This window comes from Lytechinus variegatus, chromosome 8 (genome assembly GCF_018143015.1).
Source record: "Lytechinus variegatus isolate NC3 chromosome 8, Lvar_3.0, whole genome shotgun sequence".
Classification (NCBI taxonomy): domain Eukaryota; kingdom Metazoa; phylum Echinodermata; class Echinoidea; order Temnopleuroida; family Toxopneustidae; genus Lytechinus; species Lytechinus variegatus.
In genome coordinates this window covers 28,755,196-28,774,488 of record NC_054747.1, presented here as the reverse complement: position 1 = coordinate 28,774,488, position 19,293 = coordinate 28,755,196, and the positions used below count along the sequence as shown (strand labels likewise).

Sequence of the window (19,293 nt, the reverse complement as noted above, 5' to 3'; positions counted from 1 at the left end):
CGCTCATGTGGTGTTAGCTATCCAGAATTCTATGTGATGTATCTAAACCGCCATCTTGCTCTGCGTGTTAGTGTGATCGACAACACGAGGGGAGTGAGATCTTTTGCTTGGTCAATTTGATGGATTTTTCGAAAACATGCCGTCTTGTGCTCATGTCTACTGCCGGAATTCAACGACGAATTTCAAGACAAAAGATGGGCGAATGTTTTCTTTCCAGTTCCATAAGTGAGTACCGTAAAATTAAAATCTATTTCAAAACCAACTTGTCTTACTCTCAGAGACTCAGTCTCAGTAAAAAAAAAACAAATGACAAGTTTTGCTTTGCGCTTTTTGGTTTTGTCACGTTTGTCTCCAAGCTCCGCCTAGCGCCTCGCTGGTGATAGACTCCGTGTGCATATGGCATATGCCCTCAGCTGAGTCAGCTCCTCCATCCACTAATTACTAATACTACATTAAATCAGAAAAGAAATGAATTGAGAAATGAGAAGAAATAAAGAAAAATGAAGGGGAAAATAAGTTACAATAAAAGAAGGATGAAACTGAAAGAAAGAATAAATGAGAAGGTTTCCATCATAATGATTATGATAGTCATAGATCATTGTTTGAAATGAATTCATGTAGGCTAGGCCTAGAAAGAAAGGAAGGGAACATGAATCAATAAAGCCAGGTGTGAAAAACAAAATAAAGCAATGAGAGAGAGAAAGTAAAAAAAAAGAGTTGGCCGAGCTGCCGAGGAAAGAAAGAATGAAGGAAAGAATTTTGTCTGAAGGAGAGCAGCAATAGACATTTCTTCTTTGATCGATGAACAGGCTTCGTCTTACAACATCTTTGGAGTAAACTAAAGTAGGTTTCCTTCATTCTTTGAAAGAAAGAAAAACAACGAAGAAGGATCAGGAAGGGAAAGAAAGAATGAGGAAAAAGTAGCTAGTAGTAGTGAAAGAAAGAATAAAGGGCCGGAGGAGAGAGTGGAAAAAAAGAAAGTAATGGAAGGAGAGAAAGAACAAAAAAAAAGGGAGAAGGAAGCAAAGAATGAAGGAAATAAAAAAAGGAAACTTGATAAAGAAGAAAAGTAAGAGAAAGAAAAATGAACAGAGAGAGAAACGTTCAGGAAAAACAATAGGAAATAAAGATGGATGGAACAAAAAAGGGCAATCGGGAAGATCGATGAAGAAGGATAGAAAAAAGTGGGGAAAAGTTCAAATTTCAAGCAAAAAAAAAATCCAATCATCTAACAAGTCATAAATAATGATCCTATTTGGTTTTTTTTTTAAATAATTTTAGAATAAAAAAAAATGAAATGTTTCAGAATTCAATTTAATTTTTTATAACCCTAAGAAGACGGGGGGGGGGGGGGCTGATTGAGCCGCCCCCCCCCCCAACATTTTTTTTTGCGATAAATGTGCTGCTCGAAATTTTTTCCCGCGTTTGCTGACTTTTTACTTTCAAGTCTCGCGCAATTTTTGTGACCAAAATTGTGATCTCCAGGAACGCGGTTCCGAAATCATGCAACATTTCGTAAGTGCATGCACACCCAAAATTACTCAAAAACATCAATTTGTGTACAAATCCAATGCAATTAGTGTTTTCAGCCAAAAGACATGAATGTGTCATTTTTCCTTTTACTGCTTAAAATCAATTAATTTTATCTTTTTAATGGTCAAAATGATGCCCCAGACAATTTCCATTGAAAAAAACGATAAAAAACAAAAAGTCGAAAAACAGAAATACATCAGGGGGGGTATTCTGAAAAGTCTCGTAAGTTTCCACTTAAATATCCTTTTAAGTTACCCATTTAATGGAGCGCTAATGTACCTCCAAATTCGTATTCTGAAAACTCTATTAGCGCTCAATTAAGTCCCTTTAGGCCACTCCCCTACTGAGCCGAATTAACCAATCAAATGCGCTCTTACAACATAAATTTTCTCCTAGCGCGCAGTGTCTCTTCACTTTGCTGCCTTGCAGCGCAGCGCCCGGCTGCTGCAGGTGCACTGCACCACGATCTTGATACAAAGAATTTTTGCTGAAAAATAATGCTTGAGCATTGCATCGGAGATTAGAGGTTCGTTATGTTGTTGAAATTAACTGTTGTCTTTTCCCTTTCTCTCTCATTTATTGTACCTTTGTGCTTTTCTCTTTTTTTCGAACGCGTTCTGATTTTCACAACCCCCTATCCATTGAATCCATTTGTAGCTTTCTTTCTTTTTTTTTTTTTTTTTACAATATTTTATTTGCCTCTGTCTCGGGGCCATGATAGGGGGGGGGGTCTTCTTTAACTTAATTCCTACTTATTTTAAAAACTACATACTTTTCATTTATATGAGAAATCTTCTCCAACAAAATTTGAATAAACATATTTTAAAAATCAAACAAGCATAATTTAAAAAAAAGCCGAAATTTTATTGAAATTTGATGTACAAACGTTATGACATAGGTTTTTATAGGTGGAGAAAACGATGGCATCACTTCACTGTTTTTTTTTCTTTTGTATTTTATTCTATATTCGTTTAAATACTAAAGGGGTCTATGCTTATTTTTTCATTGTCAGAAACAAGGTTTAATTCACCCCTGCACATTGCTGCGTCTGCCGTGATTTGGCAATTTCATTATTGTCAAAAAAAGTGTGCAAAAACAAAATAGTTTATGATGCTAATAATAAAAGAAAACATAGAGAAATAATAGTCATGTTTTTCCTATAAGTACACAAATATTTCTGTCTCCTTTCCCCCCTTTTCTAATTTATTTATTACCAAATATAGTCCCTAGGCCCTATTCCTTATTTTACTTGTTTCTATACACCACCTTTCCCCCTTTATTCTATTCCCTTTTTAGCTCTCTCCTTTATTCTCTTCCTTCCTCCTAGTATTAAACCGATTTGATGATATTTATACGAAATGAAAGCAACATTTAGCAAGATATGATGAGACTTAATGGACCTCTTATCACCATTATCTTTCCCCACTGGAAAGTCCGCTAATTGAGCGCTATGAGACTTTTCAGAATACCAAAAGTCTCGTAACTACTCAATTAAGTCTTCGCGCGGTCATAACGCGTAGTATTGCAAGTGCGCGCAACGCAACCCTGCCAAATAAGGAAAGGGGCACTTAAGAGCATGATCGGTTAAGGGTTCGCATTGAGGTGAAAAAAAATTTTTAAGGTACTTTTATCAAATTTGCTTTTAAAATAATCTTTGATATCTCAGGTTTCAAAAAACTAAGTTTCATGAAGATTGATGATTCCGAAAGTACCGGAATAGTCCATTATATTCATGGGGGTGCTGCTACCTCTCATCACGGACGGACATTTTTACTCAAATTAAATTCACTCTAGTTTTATTGTTTTTAAAGTTACTCTAATTTGGTTTGGATGTTCTTGCACTCTGAACATTTCTCTATTATCAGACATAATATAGTAGAAAAAAAAATATTGGGAAGTAATTTTTTTTGGTAGGTGTTAACATTTCCATTTTGAAATTTCCGTCCGTGATGGAAAAAAAGATGAAAAGTTTTTTTATTCTTTATCAGAGTAGAAATAAAAAATAAAAAGGTTTAGAGGTATCTCTCTAAACACTGTACATTATTTTATTTGAACATGGCTAAAATCCATACATTTTATCCATATCATAAAGTCAGTCAAAAATGATCACGGACGGACATTAATTTGATCACGGACGGACAAAGTTAATTCACTCAAATTCATTTCACTCTAGTTTTATTTTCAAAGTTACTCCAATTTTTTTAATGGTCTTGCACTCTGAACATTAATCTATCATCAAACATAAATTAGTAGGAAAAAAATATGGGAAGTAAACTTTCCTTGTAGATGTTAACATTTCCGTCCGTCCGTGATGAAATTAATGTCCGTCCGTGATCATTTTTATTAGGATAATGCCTATGGACTCAGCTTTTTATTCTTTATCAGAATAGAAACAGAAATAAAAGTGTGTAGAAGTATTTCACTGGACACTGTTCATCATTTTATTTGAACATAGCTAAAATCCATACATTTTATGCATTTAATAAATCAATGAAAAATGATCACGGACGGACATTAATTTCATCACGGACGGACGAGTGAAATACTTGTGGAAAGATTCATATATGCAAATGAGAAACTTTGCTGAGCAGATTATGAGTTTAATTTTAGCTTCTAATTGCAGTGAAAAATGGCTCTGAGAATTATTCAGAACTCAAATGGAATAAGCCTACAACTCTTCACAATTTTTTGTGATATCTTTGTTTGGCCGTTATTGGGGCTATATTGTTGTCAGGAAAATTGTTAAGCATTATTGGAATGCAGATAGAGTTGAAAAGCTGCATGTTCATGTATATGCCAAAAAAGCGGGAAACAAAGTATGGCAAGAACAAGTCCAAAGCTGTAGATTTCATCAATTCAAGCTTGCAGAAAGTGATGGAGAAGAAGTAGAATGCAATGCATAATCTGATAAGCAGAAAAATCAATTTTTCCATGTACAAACTTATGGATTCACAATGCTTCTAACAGAACATAGGTTTGTGAAAATTACATGAATACCTTTTTTCGAAGTCCATTTTGGAGCTAATTTTAAGCAAATCGCTTATCTGGTAAACTGTGAAAATGCATAAAGCTTGCAATGTAGTGTTTAGAAGTTAAGCTTTGGATTGGAATATCAATTTCAATTTTGGATTTGGTCAGGGCCTAAATACATGAGGGCTGTTGATGTTATGGGGTGTCTCCGCTTTGATATATGCAAAAGATGGATTTAAAGAGAGCCCCTGACAAGTGTTGATCCAACAAACAAGCATAAGGATCAGTGACCTGTTAATCTTTTAGATTTAGTTTTTGGACCTTAAAAAAACATCTTTGCTCTTGGAAAATTAATGCCTAAAATCATCATGATCATAAAAATACTTGTATCAACATGATCAATAATCAACTAGCTGTTGATTTTGAACCTACTTGTATTCTACACTTTAAAAAGACAATAGGGGAAGGCGGGGTAAGTTGTAACACTTTTTGCATTTTGCACGTTAGAATTGATATGACTAGTAATATTGTAGAAATAAGTACCTTACCTTTAAATTTGATTCTTGGGAAATATTTTTCACCTATATATAACTTTCTACCCCCACGGAATGTCATTGTGACCTTTGAAAAAAAGGATGTCAAATTGCTCAACTTGCCCCATCTGTGGGGTAAGTTGTGCCATCGTCTGGGGTAAGTTGAGCCACATAAACTATGTAAAAAATGTATGCGGGAAGAACCAGGATGTCAATTTTTCATTTAAAGTCTTTTCACTTGCTAATTCTCTATGAATACTAACATCTTCTGAAAGTAAAAGGACTGTCATGTGAATTTGCTCCTTTCTGCCTGCATATGGCTTTTTACGTTTTTATTTTTTTTTATTATACAGTTGTACATCACCTATTCTTTACGTTCGATTTTGACAAGAAATGTGTTAAGAGCAATTGTATGTCTAGATTATACTGTGCGTCTAGCATAGAAATCAAGTTGCTACATCTTAAATCAAGTTGCAGCAACTTGATTGAAGTTGTAGCAACTTGATTGTGCAACTAATACTGTTTAATATTATTAAAATATGTACAAATCATCAAAACAATTGCATTTGTTTACCAAAAAAGTACTAAGAACTTTTTACAGAGTACTTCCATTGTATTATAATTGTGTCCGTCCGTGATGTCCGTCCATGATGTCCGTCCGTGATGGAAAATATTTGCAATTCTCTCGGAAGTTTGATATTGGTTAAGAATTCAATATGCTGAACATAGAAGCTAACATACCCGAGTGTTAGGTGCATTAACAATAATTGGTCCATGTAAAGCTGTTTAGATAGAAACAATAAAAATGTACAAAAATTCTAAAACCACATTTCTATCTTGTCCGTCCGTGATATGGCACATTTAGTGGATACCTGTGTTTGTAGGTAACCATGGCAACAAACTTTTTTAATCATTCAGCATACTATGTCCTACCCTTCACTATAAAACACAAAGGAACCTTGTTCATCTTATTCCTAATTTGTTACAAGCCTTCAAAACTTTCAAAATCTATCAAATGTCCGTCCGTGATGAACCGATCATGCTCTTAAGTGACTTTTCAGAATACCAAAATGCTAATTGAGCGCTAATTGAGCTTTCAGAATACCGCCCCAGAAATTTAAAAAACAACAGAATACATTATAAAATACAGTGTAAATGTTTTTGTTGTTTTTTTATATATTTGATCAGATGCCTGATCTAGAGTATGTGAAACAAAAAGTAGCATTTTAAAGAGAAATGCCAGTAGTTGCAGTAAACACTGATTTCATGAGAAAGTCTGTAAAACCAGGCTTAATTGTCAGAATATCATCGAGGATCTAGATCTGGTACAGTTACATAAACTGAACTTTGTGAAATCTTGAAATCTACACTGAAAAACCTTCACACTGAAGATCACCAACACAGATAGGCACACGTGGGACAGTGTATAATTATTGCTGGAATAAAGACCCGACAGAAGTGACCGAATCCTTGCTTATTTTGCTTATTTCTCAGCAATTACACAATTTCTTCCAGAATCCTTTAGCACATATTTTTTATTCATACAAACAGACACTTGGGTGGTCATTATATTAGATTCTGTAAAAAGTCATTTTGAGATCATTACCAAAACTGGAATTTATCTTTAAGGGCATTATTTTATTAATTACTGTAGAGCAAATGTATGATTTTACGCATAAATTAGCATAATTAATGAGCAATGAGATTTTTCGCAGAATTTCATATTACAGTTCTGTAGATAATGCCATGGGTAATGCTCATGCCAATTTTCATCGCGATCGCACGATCGACGGCCGAGATCATGGGGGGGGCTGAATCAAATTTAGTGTCTGTTTTTGGCTCAAAATCACTGTTTTCACCAAAGTCAGATACATACCAATTGCTTCCCCATAGTAAGCATGTGACTCGCCGCGTATTACACCGTGTGTTACCGCACATACGACACGAGCAACCACAAAAAAGTGGCATATTTTGGCCATTTTTGAAGCTAAATCCTTCCGAAATCATTGCCGACTTTGACTGAAATTATCGACTAAATATTCCTACACGTACTAGAAAGATGGCGTCATTTTAGAAGATCACCTGACATTTAGAATTCATGCTTTTGAAGTCACATGGCTGTAGGCCAGAATACTGGCATATCGGGTATTTGCACGTTTTCTGGCAGGCCGGTATTCCAGCCTATCGGGTTTAAAGGGTTAAGGGTTAAACATATATGTAATAATCCCAACACTTCTTGCTATTCATCTTAGTGGGAAGTTTTTGTGACAGCCACCCAAATTTGACAAATCAAAATATGGAGAAGATTCAAAATAATAATAATATATCTAGCCCTAATAATATGATGGGAGAGTGGAAATACATGGCGTTATTCCGTCAAATTTTTGAGCAGAATCGTGTGTACGTGTGATTGTCCATAGACATCGGTTTATTTAGTGAGTAAAGGGTCTGAAAGCCTAGTTGCTAGACTAGTTGCAATATCGGTTTAATATGATGGCAAGAAAACCCCATCCAGTATCAGCTCTTCTCGCTAGCATACATGTAGCAGGAAGAATCTTGATGTAATTACAATGATGTGAGTTCAAATCCCAGCTAAGGTAACAAAAAAAAAAACAATTGAGAAACAGGAAGTTTTGGGTTGCTGTCGCAAGAGGTACTCTTTCCGATTTAAAAGCTGAGAATGTATTGTGACTAAAAGTTACAGGTGTATTGTCATGAAATTGGTGTCATTTAAAAGCTGATTATAAGCTTTCTTAGGGTCGATAGTATAAATTACAGGTTGTATTTTGAAAATTATTATTGATTTGCGATCTCCCAGGTTTCCAGCTGATGCTGCAACTCGACAATTATGGCTTGAGAACCTTCAGCGAGATGGATTCGTGCCCGCCCCAAGGTCAGTAATCTGTTCCGAGCACTTCAAAAGGGACTGCTTTGAATCTAAAACAGGCACCAATCACCCCCAATTACGTCCTGGTGCTGTACCAACGTTGTTTGCTAGACGGTGGAACACCAAGGTGGGTTCAACATAATGATATTTTGTTTTTATAATAAATGCTATACAGCGTGTCCCAGAAAAAACGAAACCGAGATTTAGCGATGATTTATCGTAACTTAATCATAAATAAAATAGACAAATGACCTACCAATGTAAAGCTTAGAATCTCCTCTTTCATCTGGTATTACTTAGATTATTCCTCATTCATGCATGAGTGAGCAAAAACAACTCAAAGAAAGGATTTCAAAAACTCATTTGGCGGAGGGGATCTGAATTTCAAAAAGAAAGCCACATGACTAGAAAGTTCAACATCTGCTCTTTTCTTTGATACCTTAATCACAGAAAATGGTCAAGAAGTAATGCTTGTATTTCCATAATTTCCTTACATAAACGTGTTTTCACCAAAATTCAAGCCTTATTTCAAATAACCAGAACTTATTATGTTATGTTATTGTTATTTCTTGACCATTTTCTGTAATTGAGGTATCAAATTAAAGAGCAGATATTGAACATTCTAGAAATGTGGTTTTCTTTTTAAAACCCAGATACGGCCTGCCAAGTGACTTTTTGGTATCCCCTTTTCAAATTGTTTTTGCTCACTCATGCATGAATGAGAAATAATGAGAAGTAATTTCAGATGAAAGAAGAGATTCTAAGCTTTAAAATGGTAGGTCAATTGTCTATTGTATTTGTGATGAAGTTATGATTTTAATTATTGATAAATCTCGGTTTCGTTTTTTGTGGGATGCACTGTATATCTAGCTAAATTCAGGGTATTTGGAATATGAAATGTGGCTCGGGGTAGTCTGCTCTGCAGACCCTTTGAACACTAAGTTAAGGATCTGAATGTGCAGCCTATAATACGTTGTGTACTGAAAACCCACTTGTGGATCAAAGTTTCAATCAGGGTTGCCTGCAGACGGGGATGGTGGGGTGGGGCTGATAGGCCATTCCATTCTTGAATTAAAAAATGTATTTGTTAGCGCAAAATATAAAGAAATTGAATTCTTAATCTAAAAATTATTTTGTGCTGTTAACAAAAAGCTGTAAAAAGTTGGATTTTATGAGAAAACAGCTTACATGTGCTTTTAAAAGCAACCAAGGGTAACAGCTTCTATAGTTGGAGATATGATTTCATTTCCAGCCATGGCATAATTTCCTCCAGTGAGAAATTATCCACATTTTGTGCTACACTCAACCCAGGTGAGGTAAATTGATACCCAGCAGGATTAATAGCTTGAATGCACCCAGCGCCTTTCGCAGCTGGAGCGAAGGTGGGGTAATATAAAATGTGCCTCGGAATAGATGGCGCATAATAAATGCTATTTATTAGTATAATTAGTTCCTCATAAATCCAATACTTTTTGTAGTAGTTGTACAGAACTTACAAAGTTCACAATGTTTATAATAGATTTAAGATTATTGTCATTTTTATCTCGCCCACCAGAGGTGAAGGCGAGACTTAGGGATCCAAATGTCGTCCGTCCGTCACAAACCTGTAATGACACATAAATCCACAACCAGAAGTGGCTTTTCAACCAAACTTGGATGGTGGATGGACTTGGGGGACCTGCATGTTATGCTGCAGTCTGAGGTCATATGGTAAGGTCAAAGGTCATTTTCAGGTCAACGTTAAAGTTTACATGCAAGACTCTCTTATGACACCTAACTCCGCAACCGTATGTCGCTTTTCAACCAAACTTGGATGGTAGATGGACTTGGGGGACCTGCATGTTATGCTGCAGTCTGAGGTCACATGGTAAGGTCAAAGGTCATTTTCAGGTCAACGTTAAAGTTTACGTGCAAGGCTCTTATGACAAGTGTTATTTAATCCCAGTCATTTCACAATGAAGTTTCGATATAATCCTCTTGCGTGCCCTCACAAATCATGATATTTCTGGTTATTTAAGTGGGTGAGACACAAAAATGCTTTTGCCTTGTTTAAAGTGTACCAGTATTTTTTTTTATTCATGAATGAAGGTCATGGAGAAAGAAGAGGAAGATGATGAATCAAGCGACGGGGAGTGTGAGAGCTGGAGCAGGTGGCACAGCTCGAAAGACAAGAATGGCTCAATGACAGCAGGACAGACTGATGTATCCAAAGGACTTCAAGAACTGCAAGAACTCATGGATGAAGATGAGGACAATGACGGAGACTTGAGCGATGAAATAGAGGTGGTTGAGGACGATGACGAAGATTCGAACGACGAAAGAGAGGAGATGAAGAATGATGAAAGAGAGAAGATGGAAGATTCAAGGAAGGAGGCTTTTGAGGACAGGACTAGAGTCACATCACGATCTTCAGGAGTAGTGCAGCCAGAAGTGCCAGCAGAGAATAGTACGACGCAGAGTGCTCTAGACGTCATTCGTAGAAGTGATAAGATCACTCTTGATACAGTTACTATGGTAAGTGAATTTCATCTCTGATGTTACAGTTACACTAACAGAACTGAATCCAAACCAACCAACAAGTATATCATTGGAAATAACATTGTATATTTGGTCAGTCTGGAGTCAGTTTTAATGGTGTGATTGTGTCATTACTTGTCCAAGTCCAACCAAATATACCTGGAGTTAAAGGGGAATGAAACCTTTGGAACAAATAGGCTTGTGTAGAAACAGAAAAATCAAAGAATAAGAATAAAGGTTTGAGAAAAATCAGACAAATAGTGAGAAAGTTATGAGCATTTGAATATTGCAATCACTAATGCTATGGTGATCCTCACTTTGGGTTTGCGACAAGGATGTGTGATGTCACTGATGAACAACTTTCCCTTTGGTGGACTATAAAATACCCTCAAAATGTCTCTTTTTGCTTTTCTTATGATGATACAAACTCTTTATCCATGATGTATTCTTAAAAAAATATGTATTACATGCCCTCATGTAAACAGAACACATTATTTACGGATAGATGTGATAAAAGAGGCAATTCTAGTGAAATATATACTAAAGTAATGGGAGAGTTGTTCACAAGTGACATCACACATCTGTGTCGCATTGTCAATTTGCTATCTCCATAGCATTAGTGATCGCAATATTCAAATGCTCATAACTTTCTCATTATTTGTCTGATTTTTCTCAAACTTTCGTTGATCTGTTTCTTTGATTTTTCTGTTTTCACACAAGCTATCTTGTTCCAGTGGTTTCATTCTCCTTTAAATTATACAAATGTTGAAGAGAGAGTTTATGGGGAACCTATCGTACACAAATCCCATGAATAGTGAATAAATATGTATGGCTGCCAGAGGAAGTGGTTGGAGCTCTGGTTCCCCAAAAGATGCTGGAATGCGACTATTTTCCTGAGAAGCGCAGCCCCAAAGGAAAATGGTCAGTCGTGAAGGCCATATTTGATTTATATCCATCATCGTATTTAGATACATCAGAAAGGAATATATTATAGCTGAATGAATAGCATTATTTGATAGAGAATTCATTAATTCTTTTTATTAGCTTTGGTGAGGCCCTGGCTTGATCACATACGCGCATCGTACATGTGCATGAGTTTGGGTAAAAGTCCCTCCCATGGCTCGGGTTCTATTCCCGGGTTGTCACATCAGGGGCCTGATGCAGAAAGAGTTGCAATCAATCGCAACTCTTAAAATCATGCACAACTTGATTTTCGACCAATCAACAGCGCGTATTTCTGACTTGCGATTGATTTTTTGACTTGCGTTTAAACGCAACTCTTTCTGCAACAGACCCCTGATGCCGGTATTAATGGCATTTTTGCCAATTTTGTGACATTGGTGGGAACTTCCTTTGGTCACATGACAAGGTTTATACCAATCATCTGTTTAGGTAATATGCAATGTACTTGGCTTTGAGGAAATAGAGCAGGAATTATTTGTTGAGGTTGGACTGGCAATAACTATTATTTTCTCAAGTAATTTTGCCAGTACATCCAAGTATGAATAATTCCCTCCATTTTTCGAAATAAAGACCTGTATATTGACAGATCTTGATAATCTAGTCCTCACAGGTCACTCCTAATCTGAACCAGTACATTACTAACATATGCGCTTGCAGAGCCCATTGTGATGACTGACCTACTTTTCCTGAAGCCATGCGCTCAGCGGAACCAGATTAGTGCCTGCGCCATCTGGTCACGTGACTTGCCCAGTAGAGACACCTCCCTGACCAGTGTGTCAGAGACTGCATGATCTGTGACATCAGTAATGGAATACTGTAAAAGTGGAAATTTTCGCGGTGTGGAAATTTTGGCATATTTCGCGGCAAGATCGGCGAGCGCGAATTTAAAAACACGTGAATTTATGAGCATCAATTTTAATGCAAGTTTTGAACCGCGGTTCGAATTGCGTTTTGGCAAAGAGATTGCATAGTTTGACCTAAAGAGGGCGGCATTTACGCAAGCAAGCTTGAGCTCCAAATTCGTATCCATCGCGAGAATTTGTTTCAAAGCAATGCGATCATTATTTTTTTTGTCGCAGATCGTATTTAAATTGTGATTTTGATTGAAATATAAATTGCTTTTGCTGTTTGATTGGTGAATGTTTAGATCTGTTTAGTTTTTGAGAAGACATTGGTTCGAATTGCGTTTTGGCAAAGAGATTGCATAGTTTGACCTAAAGAGGGCGGCATTTACGCAAGCAAGCTTGAGCTCCAAATTCGTATGCATCGCGAGAATTTGTTTCAAAGCAATGTGATCATTATTTTTTTTGTCGCAGATCGTATTTAAATTGTGATTTTGATTGAAATATAAATTGCTTTTGCTGTTTGATTGGTGAGTGTATTTAGATCTGTTTAGTTTTTGAGAAGACATCGGGTCGATCGCCCATGTTTGTTGATTGATCCCATGCACTTTGAACAGCCGTAATCCCCCCAGTCCATACCCGGTGCTCGGCCGTTCGTACCAGGCCAGCAGCTAGCAGCGCCTCCGTTTTGCCTTCCCCGATGTCCGCCCCGCAAATAAAAGTTGCGCTTAATGTCACAAAAGCCCATGATTAGATCAAAACAATGCTTAATTATGCTGCCCGAGAGCTAGAATTATGATCAGAAAATACAATTTCGTTGCTGAAATTTTAATTAAAACCATTAACAGATCGGCAAGAAGGCCCAAACAGAAGTGACTTTGTCATTATGGAGTGTGCAGCGCAAATTTAAAAACCCGCGAATATGTTTCGAAGCCATCAAGCGCGAAAATAACAGCGTTTACAGTAGCGCACTATTATTTGATGTCACAGAATATTCAGCAAATTTTTTTCATTAGGAATTTTGTTTTAAGAGCATAGCTAGAATATGTTTAATCTTGTAAACCAAACACTATTATGTGCAGGTTTTAATTTATTTAGGATATAATTGCATATTGAGGGCACTCAAAGAAAAGTATTTCGGAAGCTAGTTGGCCCCTCCCATTTGTTTCCCTTTTTTAGAAAGAAAAAGTAAATGGTTTATATCCACAAAGTATTATAAATTTCTCATTCAATAATCAGTTGTGAATTGAGATTTAGTAGCATGAATTTCAATCTCCTTGCCTTCTTTACTGTTCCTTTTGTATTTGCAGGATGCATCATTGTCAGCCGTGAAAGTTGGTAACCAGAAGATGGTTTCTCTGACGTTCCAGGACGTCTTGAACTCTCTTATTACACCCCAAGAAAGTGATTCCTCTGCAGGGCACAAAGAATCTTCAGGAAGCACTCCTACATCTATTAAGGTCGCAGGTCACCAGAACACAGATAATCAGGACGCCAGCAGTCAATCAAAAGGCTGGACGGCTGTCGACGGAAAGGCAACGCAGCAATCGCTCATCACTCCAGAGTTGTTGAAATCACTGAAAAACAGGGAAAGGGCGAGGACCAAGGGTAAAGACAAAAAGGGGAAAGGATCCAAGAAGGGCCAAAAGGGCAAAATGGTCATCTCCATTTACAGAAAGAATACCATGATACGAGTCATCTCCTCAAAGGATCTACCTTACCTGTGTGGTAATTGTGGGTCAGCCTTCACCCACGCAAGCGTGCTGAAAGAACATGTCGAATCGAAACACAACTACTACGAGCCCCCGGAGATAAATACAAGTGAAATCGTGTCAGAGGTGATTATTTTTGATACATTCAAATGAGTCTCGATGCAACAAGAAAAATTAGTATGAATTATACACGTTTTCTCCAAAAGGCATGAAACAATTTTTATTCATTTGAAATATCTAATTTAAATGGAAAAATCGTAAAGATCTGAGGGTAAAACAAAAGGGCAATTGAAATGCATGCATACAGTGTTTCAATTGCTAATTGTGAGACGCTATCATTGAGACTGTCTGATCCTTTATATGTTTGTGTTTTCAGAGTTGAGAAGGGCCTCTTATAATTGCATTTTTCACCTTTCTATGACATCTGTAAAGACTTAAGTGACATATTTGTGAATAACAAGACAAAACCTTTCCACCCATATATAACTTATCTATAATTATCACTTGATATTAGTTTTAAAGTTTGTGCATTAATTATTGGACTTACAATATCCTTTTCTCTATCTTTCATGAAAGGTCGTCACTCATCGAGAGTTTCTGAAGGAAAACCTCAAAACAAAAGACCAGGTCAAAGAACTTCAAAAGATGTATCCTAAACCAGAATCAAGTGCTGTGGGCAAAGCGAGTGAACCTAGATGGTTTGAGAAGGTTGAACAATCACAATCCCCTATTCCCATGGCTGAGTCGGAGGTTGATGACCCAATTGGTGATGATGCCAGCGATCTCGATGACGACCAGGATGTGGCGGGCGGTGAAGATTCACCTCGGGAGATTCCAGATACGAAGCAGCATAAACGAAAGAAACCCTACAAGAAAAAGTCCAAAGAAAGATGTCATAGGTGTCCAGTGGTGTTTACTACTCTGGCCCAACGTAGGCAGCATATGACCGAGGTACATCATGAATTCCAAAACCCGGGAAGATGCGAACAATATGTGGAAGAGTAAAACCGGTACGCCGGCTGACGAAATTTTCAAGTGTATATACTGCGACACCTACTTCGTTAGCGCAGAGGATGCAGAAGGGCACCTGAATAAGCATTGTGGTTTAGATGGGACCAAATGTGAGACCTGTAAGGAAGGAATTAAGTTGTGGCATGAAGGAAGGAATATGGAGCTAGAGAAGCTGCATAGAAGATATGAAGGCCTAGGAGAACAGGATAACGATGAAGATGAAGCTTTGAAGGAGACTGAAGGTGTAGAACAGAAAGATAATGAAGGAGCCTCCATGAACAGCAAGGGAGAACCAAATGCAGAAGAACTCATCAGGCAGTCTTTGGAACGGGTCAAGAGAATTTCAAACAAGTACTACATCATTGCCAAATGCTTTGACTGTAATGAAGAGTTCTTCCTGCGCAACCATCTGCAGAATCATTACAGGATGCACGAGAAGTTCACCTGCAAAGAATGTGGGGAGGAATGCAAAACGATGACAGACTTCCAGAATCACCTTGAGATGGTACATAAAGTTGGTTTATGCCCTTGTCTGTACTGCCCAAAGAAATTCCCCAACATGGGAAAACTGAATTATCATATGCTAGGTCACCTTGGTATGTTTAGGTGCATTCTGTGTGGAATAACCCTGATGTCTAAACAATCCCTTGAAAAGCATATCCAAGCAGCGGTAAATGACCCAGACCACATACGCCAAAGGGTTAGTGAGGACCAAGTCACATACTCCTCTTCTAATCCCTTCATTGTAAGGAGCGAGGAAGGAGCATATGTTCAACAGAGCACCTATCGTCGTCCTCGCCTACCCGTAGCGAAAAGCATTCCGTGTAAGTTCTGTGATCGACAATTCGGCTACGCCCATGGTCTACGTAGGCATATGCGATCATCTCACCCGAAGGAGGAGGTGCCTATGCCGGATGGGCAAGGCTTCTGCTGTGAGCAATGTGGTTTAGTCCTAGCATCAAAACCATCCTTTAGGTTGCACCTTCAGACACATAACAAGAGCACCCATCCTTGTCCTAAACCTGGCTGTAAAGCGGTGTACTCAAGCAAATACTCCTTGAGATACCATTTGAAGTTACACAATAATACTACCAACCCCATTGGACGCAGGTTCAGGTGTGAAATCTGTTGCGGATCATTTAAAACGCAGCAATACCTTGACATGCATAAGAGGATTCATAGCGGGTTGAAGCCGCACACTTGTAGATTTTGTCAGAAGAGCTTCCGCAACGTCACTCACATGGTGTACCACGAAAAGCGCATGCACACAGGTCAGTTGGATCATGTATGTGAGGTCTGCGGTAAAGGCTTTGCTGACCCTTCAACCCTGAAGGTTCACTTGAAGATCCATTCCGATGATAGGCCATTCGTATGCAAGTACTGCTCAAAGACCTTCCAAACAGAGCTCTACCTTCGCGCCCATGTACGAGTCCACACTAAACCCTTCAAGTGTTCCCAGTGTGATGAGGGGTTCTCGCAGCAAGGCGCCAGGCGGAATCATCTCCTAAAAGTCCATGGTATTAATATGCCGATGAGTAGAAGCAAAGTTAGGCATCCCACTCCAGATGAAGCAGAGCGATCAGATGAGGGCAGTGCCAAGACAGAAGAAGAGATGGAATTAGAGGATATTGATGTGAGCGATACGCTAGTCATCACTACTGATAGTGGAGATAAAGAGATGATTTCCAAGATATTAGCAGGCATGTACTGAAAAAGGTTTAATAAAAGGTCAAGCCACAGTAGCAACCCCAAACAGAATCTCAAGTTGAATAGAGAAAAATGAAACAAGCAATATGAAATATATCAATTTTTACAGATTCAGTGATAGAAAGCTCTGTACAAGACAAATAAAAAATATAATAGCAATTAACAATTCCGTAAGGGTTCTAATCTGGTTCTTTCTTATTTTCAGGAAATTCATGTAGTATTATGCGATATCATTGGTTTCCTCCTTTGCTTATTGCTCATGAAGTGCATCACTTTGTCATGAAAATAAACCAAACTTTAAAATCCTGTGTTTTTCTCACTTCAGGTATAATTATCATTTTTTATGAAACTGTCATACATGTACGCTTTGATTTTTATGTAATCATTCAACTCAAGTTTGTGTTGGGGTAGACTTGCCCAAGCCTGAACTCAACAACAGAATTGTAATGAAGCATTTTGTACACCTTGAAATCTGGTGAATCCTATTTATGAACAAGGTTGTTGAGCAGCTAGTCTTTATATCAGTTTATTAAGCACACGCTTAAATTGGAAGTGAGGGAGAAAAAAGTTATGGGTTTTTATTAATTGTCCAAGTTCAAATCTGTATTGTATTCATTTTCCCTTTTCTTTAATTTGTTCCAAAGTGCACTCCAATGAGCAAATCCTATGTATAAATATTTTATATTATTATCATTTTAATAATAGTCAGGTGGCCTTTTTATACAAGATGTTGTGAAAGTGCTTACAGAATTTCTATTTTTTTTAATCATGAGTAGGGTGGGGGTGAAAAAGTAGCCTTTCTTTATGTTCCAGGTTACTCGTCTGGGCCCTGTCTTACAAAGAGTTACGATTGATCTGATATGGAAATCCATCAATGTAATGATTTTTTTTCTTCAGAATATCCTTTGTAAGCAAAAAGAAGCACACTGAATTTTCAAGAAAAACGTGAATATACATATCTAGAAAATTTTCTAAACAAAGATGTATTTTAGATGTCGACATTGCTGGCTAAAGTTCCATAGTTGTGGTTGTGGTTATCTCAATGAAACCAACTCCATACCAAATGATGTTATGTCATTGGAAATAATTTAATCAATTTTGTCTTTGGTTTGGAGTCTGTATGGTTGGTGATTGATTCTTGCTGCAGTGTCCTTATTCACTATCAAATTAAAATCTACTTGATGAATCTAATTCATTGTAAAACAGAATAATTGTGGGCTAAACTGCTGTACCAAATTCTGTATAATTTATATGAACCTTAGATTTTTCAAACCATGCCAACCAGAATCTAAATACTGGGTGATAACTGATAAAAAAATTGTAAGAGGTTCAATTCAGGAGTATCAGATGAACATCATACTTATTACAGTCACATTAACCCTAAAAATGCCAGGTTATGTGGACCCCTCTTACAGCTGGGGGGAGGGGGCAATCAATAGTACAATAGAGAATGTTGAAAGTCATTAAATATGCTAATTTATGCTCATTTTTTAAAAATTCACAAAAAATGCTTGTCCTATTTGTTGACCGACTTTTATTCTTATGCTTCCTTCTAGTAAAGATTCATGAGTTTCACCAATCTTCTACACAGAATTTTGAAATTTTGAGTAGAAAATTATGAAAATTTATGCAAAATTTATTCATACATCATAAAAAAACTTTTTCATTCGTTTTCAATTTCAATTTTGCTTGCTTTATATGATAGCTCTAGGAGGGAATACTAAATTTCTACACCGATTTTAGAAACTCGTTAAAAGCTAATTTATGCATATTTTTCGAAACTTACTAAAATGCTTCTCATTTATTTTTTAACTGATTTTTTTTTTGGGGGGGGGTTCCTTCTGAGAGTCTCATGATTTTCACCAATTGCAATTCTGTTTCCTCAATTTATGTCACCAATGTAATTCACTACAGTGTCAGCTGACTGGGCTGAAATTAAAAATTTTGTTGCCTTTATGCAGGATGAGCTCCAAATCATTGATGTGCTAGTTTCATTTGTTTTTTTTGGGGGGGGGCAACCATAGATGTACATAGATGTTCAGCAATCTTTTGGGACTGTACTTGTAATAATGAATCTGATCATTGATTATGCCTCAAAGAAAAAAATCTATGAAAAAAAATGCTGCAGAAATGTGTCATCTTTGCCCGTGTAACATGAAGCATAGCAATTCATCATTTCACTTTTAAACAATTGACTACAATGATTATTATTTGTTGGATCAATTTTAGGAAAAACTATGAATTACCGATTTTTTCTTGTTTAATCTTTAAAGAATGGAATGGATTATAATTTGTTGCTACTTTTATGCTTATAGCACACAGGTCCATCTGTGGTGTTCATTAATGTTGATGTATAAAATGATTCTTCCTTTAATAGTTTTCCGAAAGTTGCAATTGTAATTAAATTATGAAATTTCTCTGAGGATATGTTGTTTGTATTTAATTGGAGTTCCATGTTATTAGTTACATTATAAGTAAACCCCAGCCCCTCTTGTTGAAATTGCATACTTAGTTTAGCATAGCAATAGGATCTCAGGAAGTTCCACAATTAAAGTGAATTTAAAGTTGAGGTGAAATTTTCACCAAACTTTGCACGTAGATACTTTAGCACCTGAATA

The 19,293-nt window shown here is 37.0% G+C and overlaps 1 pseudogene; it reads left to right on the top strand.

Annotated features, from left to right (window-relative positions):
- Positions 1–19,092, top strand: LOC121420297 (annotated as a pseudogene).
- Positions 19,093–19,293: the final 201 nt, after the last annotated feature.